The 9062-nt window shown below is 39.3% G+C and overlaps 2 pseudogenes; one reads left to right on the plus strand and one right to left on the minus strand.

Annotated features, from left to right (window-relative positions):
- The first annotated feature begins 1026 nt into the window (after window positions 1-1026).
- LOC111173289 (PRELI domain containing protein 3B pseudogene) lies at window positions 1027-2558 on the plus strand (annotated as a pseudogene).
- A 2713-nt stretch (window positions 2559-5271) lies between these two features.
- Window positions 5272-5962, minus strand: LOC111173288 (small ubiquitin-related modifier 2 pseudogene; annotated as a pseudogene).
- Between the last annotated feature and the right edge of the window lie 3100 nt (window positions 5963-9062).

The following is a 9062-nucleotide window of genomic DNA, read 5'->3' on the forward strand; positions in this document are numbered from 1 at the left end:
ATTATATCTATATCTATATAGTATATCTATATTATAAAGTATGTCTGTAAAATAAAATTCTGGAAATGGGACTGTGAGGCAACAGAATATGAACTTTTAAATTTTTGATAGAGATTACCAATTTGCCATCTATAGAAATCATAACAATTCAACCAAATACCCATAGAAAATATCTGTTTTTCCACACTCCCCCAACAGTGTGAATTAGCAAACTTTTTTATATTTGTCCTTCTGATAGCCTAAAAATGGCAAGTGTTGTTTCAATTTGAATTTCGATGCCGCAGAACATGTTTTGCTATGTTTATAAGCCAGCCATGTATCTTTATCTGAGAACTTCTCCTTCCAGTCTACAACCCGCTTTGGTAATGTGCTCCTGGGCTGTAGTTTGTATATTTGTAAATATTTACATGGAAGAAAATTAGCCCTTTGACTTTTCATGTTGGTTGCAAAGTTATTCTAGTCACTACAACACCAGATTCTTATTTATTTCTATGTTTATGTTCCAGGTATTCTTCCATGCAAAAAGTTTTAAAGTTTATGTATGAAAATTTATCAAATTGTTAGGTCGCTACTTTTAGGTTTTGTGTCAAAATTCTAAACACGTTCTACTGTGTTTTCTTGTTGTACTGTTACATTTTTGGTTTTCGTTTTAAATCTTGAATCCACCTAAAATTTATATCACCATCCCCCAGGAGTAAGGGAGAAATCCAGTTTCCCTCCCTCCCAAATGGCTAGCCACTCACTCTAACTCAAGAAATATTAACCAAATGCATAATCATCGGTAAGCTTACTCTATTCTGGCACAATGTAGGCTCTCATAAACATTTGTTGAATGAATATTTAGATAGTCATTTACTCATTCATTCTTTCTACAAATATGCATTGAGTACCTACTATATGTGAACACTATGCTAGATATTGCATGTAACAGTAGTGACTCACAACCTGTCCGGGAAGCTTGTAGTCTAGCAGTAAAGACAGGCATTAAATAAGTAATCATATAGCAATTATTTTGGACAAGATAACCTAAGATTCCTCTTGCTGTGAACACCCAAACTTTTTAGAAGAAATATGGTATGTTTTAAAATGCAGAGTTGGCGGCTGAGGGGCGGGGCGGGGGCAAGAGTGGCTTCTTTGCTTCATTGTGCCCTAGCGACGCCCGGACACCGCGCGGGCCGCCGGCACCATGAAGATCTGGACTTCGGAGCACGTCTCTGACCACCCATGGGAAACTGTTACAACAGCTGCAATGCAGAAATACCCAAACCCTATGAATACGAGTGTGTTTGGAGTCGATGCATTGGACAGACACATAGATCCCTCTGGAAAACTGCACAGCCATAGACTTCTCAGCACAGAGTGGGGACGGCCTTCCATTGTGAAATCTCTTATTGGTACAGCAAGAACCAAAACATATGTGCAAGAACATTCTGTAGTGGATCCCGTAGAGAAAACAATGGAAATTAAATCTACTAATATTTCATCTACAAATATGGTTTCAGTAGATGACAGACATATACAAACCACTGCCTCAAGACCCAGAAAAAAACCGTTTTGACTCAAGAAGCCATAATTACCATGAAAGAAGTCAGTCTCAGCAGTTAACCTCGAAGGACATGGCAAGTACGATACCGTCAAATGCTAATAAAGGCCGAGAAGCAAATGGAGTGGGTAATACATAAATTAAATGCTGAAATTGAGGGATTGACGGCTTCGGCAAGAGGGAGCATAAGGACACCAACAGCGGCAGCAGCATTTGTGAAGAAATGATAATGAAAGTTGATAAACAACACCCAGTTCCCCAGGTCTCTGCAAGCTGACAGTCTATTTATTTGTTATTTTTTAAAAATACAGGTCTTCCCTGGTGGCACAGTGGTTGAAAATCCGCCTGCTAATGCAGGAGACACGGGTTCGAGCTCTAATCCGGGAAGATCCCACATGCCGCAGAGCAACTAAGTCTGGGCGCCACATACTACTTGATCCTACGCCCTAGGTCCCGCGAGCCACAGCTACTGAGCCCACACGCCACAACTACTGAAGCCTGTGCACCTAGAGCCTGGTGCTCTGCAACAAGAGAAGCCACCGCAATGAGAAGCTGGTCGATACAACTAGAGAAAGCCCACGCGCAGTAACGAAGACCCAATGCAACCAAAAATAAATAAATTAAATTAATTAATTTTTAAAAATAAATAAATAAATAAAAATACAACTATATTTTCGGTAGAATTTTGTTTTTTGGTAAGCTGAAGAAAGACTATTTGACTTGATCAAAACCAAGAGGTGCAGTGTTTCTAAATAAAAGGGATTGGCTGAAATTAGTGTTGTCTGAAATGACTGCCTGATTTTGAGGATTCCAGTATTTATGTGAAAATTTAACAATTTTTGAAAAGTACTTGAAAATTGATATTGGCTGATTAAACCTCCTTAAGGTAGAATTTTAAAGCTTTTCACGCACTGGAACTCTACCTAGTTTTGGACCAACGCCAGAACCAAGCAGAGCCACCTCTTACATACCCACGACTACCCTGCTGCAATAAACTTGTAGAACTTGCATGAGGGAACTCACTTTTAAAGGAGAAACTGTATAGTTTTAAAAAGACATTGATTGTATAAAATAATTTGCTCTGCTATAAACCACCATTAAAAATCACAATGTTTTAATTTGGTACTTAACATTTTTGGAGTAAAAACTATCACAAAAGTAATAAATGACACCAACAAAAATATACTTTATTGTGTTAAAGAGTACTGTATTGGTTTGCCAAAGTTTTGTAACTTAGTAAAGGTATTACCTTCCTTGGATTTGTACTTTATGACTTAGTATGCTGTATCGTGGGCTGGTCATGTTAACTGAAAAAGTCATTGCCAGAATTTTGCAGCACTCTAAACTTAAACAGAAGAACAGCTGTTCACATCTTTTAGCATTTCACATTTGCCTAACTTATAAATTGCCATGTGTCAAAATCATGGTTCTGTAATTGCTAAAGCATGATATGCCAGGTTATTTGAATCTAATTACTTTTTGAAGTTAATTACGACCACAAAACATCTTTTTTTACATGAAGAGCTGTACATCATTTGAAATTACTCAAATGATGTCTTGCTCTGATGCATAAATTCCAGGGACTTAATGTTTTTAATAATACCGTGTCCCTGCAGGGGATGGGGGCCGTGGAGAAGAAAAAAGAATAATAGGGTGAAAAAAATCATTGACCTAAACTAACCAGTAGGTGAATTGCTTTGCAGCTTTTATTTATGGAAATCCTTGCTTTGGATGCCAGAGGGCAGCTGCAATCTGAAAACTAATCCAGTAAATGTATTTTGTTTTGTATTTTGTAGCAGGCAATTAATTATCCACCACTAAATAAATAAGAATATCTTTGATACTGGGAATTGTTGCATATAGAGTATTTTTGTTGAAAGGTGATGAGCTCTTGCCTTTATTTCACAGTACTTAAAGTGATAAACTTCTAGTCAGGTTTCCTATAAAAGAAACCAGTTAATATATGTACATAAACCACAAAAATAGTATAACAAACTATTTGAAAATTATTGTTTTTCGACTTAAAATATTGTTTAGCTTGAGACTTCTTAGGACGTTTGTAAAAGCAAGTTAAAGCCAATAAGAGTTTTGATTTTTTTTGTAACCAGAGATGGTTTTTACAATTAAAATAATATTTCAACTAAACAAAACATTGCTAAATATTGATATTTAATAAGTTGCCTTGTATAATTTCTGAAAATTATACTTGTTCTGAAAAGTGTAAGAATACCCTAATGATAAAGATTTCTAAACAAAATTTTATCCTGTTTGATTTTTTTACTCTGATCTAATGACAAAATTCTATAAATTTTCATTTTCCAATGTAGTTACTTTTAGTTAAGTAGCTAGTAGTTAATGGCTTTTACCTGTTAAAATATAAATAACATAGCAAGCATCTGAGAGGACTAAACTGGAATAAAGTGTTCATGGGTTAGAATTAGACTCGGACTATGGAGTATATTATCCTATTTAATATTAAAGATGGATCTTATATGAATTAAGAAAAACCTTCCTGTTAATAAAAGCTTCCTTTTAACTAAAAATAAATAAATAAAACGCAGAGTTGAGCTCCAGGGAATCCCAAAGATCAGGAACTAAGAGGGAACTGAAAACCATAGAGACTCCTCTGGGGAGATTTGTCCATCTAGGTAGTAGGACCTGGATTCTGAGGGGAAAAGAGACAAGGCTTTGCGTAACTGTATTTAATTAAATTGTGGAGTGGAAATCCATGAAGATTTTTGGGAAGAATTAAGCACAACATATGAGACTTAAGTTCCACTACTATTTGTTCGAACAATGACTATCTATGAGGTCACAGGCAAATCCCTTTACTCTTTTCAGCTTCCATTCCCCTCGTATAAAATGAGAACTGAATTAGAATACCTGTAAATTATGTTTCAGCTCAACATTTTAGGATTCTGTGATGAGAGACACCTTTGAAAATTTAATTTGGCAACAGTGTGAATGGTGGATTATTGTATTAGCCTCGTAACTGGTATTGCTGCCTCTAGGCTTGCTTTAACTGCAAATTAATCCCTTCACTGACCACAGTAGCCTTTCTTAAACAGGTCTAAATTTTATCCCCTGCTTGAACATTTTCAATCGTGTTCCAGAATTTTCAGGATAATGTTAAAAAGCCTCAGTTTAGCAAAAAAAATTGTTTTCATCATCTGGCTGCTTTATTCTTATCTAATGTTCTCATCTAACATTTCTCCCATTATAGTATAATTATTGGTTTATTTGTCTCTTCTAAACAATGTAAACTCATCTTTACCTTTTTTTTTTTTTTTTTGAACAAGAAGTTTATTTAAACCACAAGACTCTTGACTTGAAGGGAAAACTGTCCAGGATTCATTTCTTTTAGAGTAATTTAAAGACATTGCCCTACTTGTAACAGCTACATACAAAAAAGTTATAAAATTGTCCTTGGTTTTACAATGATAAATGAAAAGCATTAAAATTCTCCCATCGAACAAGGTATGCAAGGATTTTTATGTTGTTCTTTTTTTGTTAAACAGTGAGAGCAAAATAACTTACTGAAATATAAAGGCAAGAACTGAATGAGCGTGCCACTAATGGAGAAAAGGGGGTATTTTCATAGAACCAGTATTTTTCCCCAACCCATCTCCATTAGATGTCGGTCAAAACATACCACTGGCGGGCTTCGCGGGCTTCCCTGGTGGCGCAATGGTTGAGAGTCCGCCTGCCGATGTAGGGAACACGGGTTCGTGCCCCAGTCCGGGAAGATCCCACATGCCGCGGAGCGGCTGGGCCCGTGAGCCATGGCCGCTGAGCCTGCGCGTCCGGAGCCTGTGCTCCGCAACGGGAGAGGCCACAACAGTGAGAAGCCCGCATACCGCAGAAAGAAAACAAAAACAAAACATACCATTGGCCATTTACTTAAAAAAAAAAAAATGCACTATGCTTGTGCACGTACACCAGTTACTTTATGTACAATAAAGGAAGGGGGAAGGGGAAAATGAAAGAATAGAGAAAACTATACTGTAGTAGTCAGGATGTGGTGGAACCAAATTGTGGTTTTCTAATTGAGAATGTCTTCTTGGTCTGGAGGAACAGAATTCTGGAGTAAAGTAGCAGGTTCCCTTTTTAGTAGACACCTCCTGTCTGCTGCTGGAACACACCAATTGTACCTTCATCCTCCATTTCCAACTGTGCAGGTGTGTCTGTCTCATTGATTGGCTGCCCATCAAATTGGAATCTGATCTGCTTCATTGACAAACCCTGTCGTTCACAATAGGCTTTCAATAGTTTACCAAGTGGTGTATGACTCTTAATCTTAAACTGCACCACAGAACCGTCCTGCCCCGCCACCTTCAAATTAATATGATCATTGTTCTCAGTCTTGACTCCTTCCTTGGGCTTTTCATCAGCCATGGCGAGCGCCAGACTCTCCTCAGCTGCCGCTTCACTAAAGAGGTGCCAGGCCCGCATCAAAAGGGCACACAAGCAGCACCAGGAGTGGCAGAAGAAGGAGGCGGCAGCGGTGGAGGAGGGAGAGCACCTTTGCCTTTTAAACATCTAGCACAGGTGCTGGCATACAGCAAGAATACCATAAATATTAAATGAATGAATAAGTGTACTGAAGTAAGAAGACCTGGTGGGTTTAGAAATAATTCTGACAATTGGCAGGTGCCTTAAAGGTATGTGAGAATGTTTATTCCTTACCAACAACGAGTATAAATGTTTGTTTTAACAGTATAAATTTTTGTTTTAAATATTTGTTTAACTTATAGATCTTTGCAGATCTATAAGTAAATATGTTATCTCATTTTAATATACTATTCTCTGATTAATAATAAAGTATTTTTCTCTTTTTTTAAAAAAAGAAATAATTCTGGAGGGAAGTAATGCAGCTCTGAACTGACATGGCAATACTAAGAAGGGGCAGTTGGGTATTAATTAGGAAATCATAGTGGAAACACAACCTATAAAACATGATCAAAGAGTGTCAACAGGGAAAAGGGAAACCACACTCCATCTCAGATGGGACTTGAACCCACGATCCCTGACTTTAGGAGGGACCTCGAACCCACTGTCTTTTAATTGAAACCACTCACCTAGTATAGGACTTACTGAAGCTCAGGTTCTTTTGTCTCTTTGCAGAAAAGGCAAAGTGGCAGGTGAAGAGTGAGTTTATTAGCATACATAGGACGCTTGTGAGAGATACAAACAGGCAGGCAAGGCAGCCCCAAGAACAAAGAGAGCTATATTTTTATAATCAAACAAAACGTGGAGAGGGGAGAAGACCACCTTCTTCCTCACTTTTTGGTAGATGTCAAGGTGATAGGGACAGAGTAAAGGAACAAAGTAGGTAATTAAATAGTTAATCCCACTAAGGGATTGTAAGTAGATAAAATGTATCGGAGACCCCTGTAAGTTAATGATTACTCAAGAAAGCAGGTTTGCTTAACCACAAAACCAAGCAGTCTTGCTTAGCAATAAAACCATGCAACAGGAGCGTGAGACATGCCCCAAAACAATAAAACAATGGTGGCATGAGACCCACATCCTGTCCAGTGAGCTCAGTAAGTTATTGATTCCTAGGACATGCTCCTCTGGGCACATTAAAAACAAAAATATATGGGCTTCCCTGGTGGCGCAGTGGCTGGGAGTCCACCTGCGGGTGCAGGGGACGCGGGTTCGTGCCCCGGTCCGGGAAGATTCCACATGCCGCGGAGCGGCTGGGCCCATGAGCCATGGCTGCTGAGCCTGCGCGTCCGGAGCCTGTGCTCTGCAACGGGAGAGGCCACAACAGTGAGAGGCCCACGTACCACAAAAAAAAGAAAGAAAGAAAGAAAAGGTGACGTTATACTGAAACCTGAAATGATTAAACCATTTTTAGCATATGTTACTGCCTTTTTGCTTATTTCCATTGTGCCATGACAGTCCTGGCTTGACCATGTAGGGACAAGAAAAGTCCCCCAGCCGACATGGAGGAGGAACTGATGATGAAAGTGTGACGTCTACTCAGGAATGAGGAAGATGGTGGTCTTCCCCACGCCCAACTTTTCCTTTGATTATAAAACCATAGCCCACTAAGTTCTCGGGGTGCAGCACCCTCTCTCCCTCCTGCTTATAAGCCTCACAAGCATCCTATTCTAATAAATTACTTATCTATCACTTTGCCCCTCTCTGAATTCTTTCTTCCATGAGACAGAAAGAACTGGAGCTCCTCGGAGCCCTCTAGAGGTTTCAAAGGCTTACATCGTAAGTTCCTCCTTTGACCCTATATGGTCTAATTGGGATGGTCATGGAACTATTTAAGTCAAATATATATTAGCAAAACGGTGGTAATGTATACTAAAATACGATCATTCATCTCAGGTTTTGGTATAATGTCCCCTTTCACCTAGTTTCTTTCCCCTTTCACCTATATTCCTGTCTTGGCTACATGCAGAAATGCAACCCTTTAAGGACCACTAACTCCCTGACTTTATGTGACAAGATTCAGACTCCATATCTATCGTCTTGTGTTTTAACTATCAGGGTTTGTGGCTTGAGTGTGCCTGGCACTTGGATGCATCTGGTCTTCCTTCAAGTTAAGAGTAGATTGTTGCTAGATAACTGGATTCTTTTCTTGAGTGGTCATTAGCTTACAACAGTCTCCCAAACTCCGTTAAAATTTCCTTTCTGTCTTTAATCCCCTGGTGAGATTTCTAAACTAACTAATTATCCTACTCTAACCCTATCAAAAGCAGCACTATAAAGGTCTAATTCTTAGGTGTATATTTGTTAACTATATAGCTTTATTTAGTTTTTTTTTAAATTTATTTATTTATGTCTGCATTGGGTCTTTGTCGCTGTGCGCGGGCTTTCTCCAGTTGCGGCGAGCGGGGCCTACTCTTTGTTGCGGTGCGCAGGCTTCTCATTGTGGTGGCTTCTCTTGTTGCAGAGCATGGGCTCTAGGTGTGCTGGCTTCAGTAGTTGTGGAGTGCAAGCTCTAGAGCACAGGTTCAGTATTTGTGGCACACGGGCTCAGCAGCTCCTCGGCATGTGGGATCTTCCCTGACCAGGGTTCGAACCCCGTGTCCCCTGCATGGTCAGGCGGATTCTAAACCACTGCACCACCAGGGAAGCCCCAGCTTTATTTAGTTTAGATGAAATTTACCATTAAAAAAACCAGCTCCAAGATCTGGTCCCAACGTGCTAGGGCAGACAAGTCTACACTGTCCATAGATTGTGACCTCTCTAAGAACATGATGACATTTGATTTTACTCGCTTGAACCCAGCTGAGCTACAAACCTGAGTAAAGTTTACTGTGGGCACAAATTCAGGAAGTCAGAGATATTCAATTATCTGTTGAATGCCTGGTATGCACAGAAACCTGGAGAAACAAAATAAATGAAAAGTAATTTTGGGGAATTCCCTGGAGATCCAGTGGTTAGGACTCAGGTGCTCTCACTGCCAGGGGCAGGGGTTTGATCCCTGGTCGGGGAACTCCCATAAGCCATGCAGCATGGCCAAAAAAATAAATAAATAAAATAAAATTACAACAGT

This window comes from Delphinapterus leucas, chromosome 2 (assembly GCF_059928025.1).
Source record: "Delphinapterus leucas isolate spDelLeu-1000000601 "Yukka" chromosome 2, BTC_Dleu_Yukka2, whole genome shotgun sequence".
Classification (NCBI taxonomy): domain Eukaryota; kingdom Metazoa; phylum Chordata; class Mammalia; order Artiodactyla; family Monodontidae; genus Delphinapterus; species Delphinapterus leucas.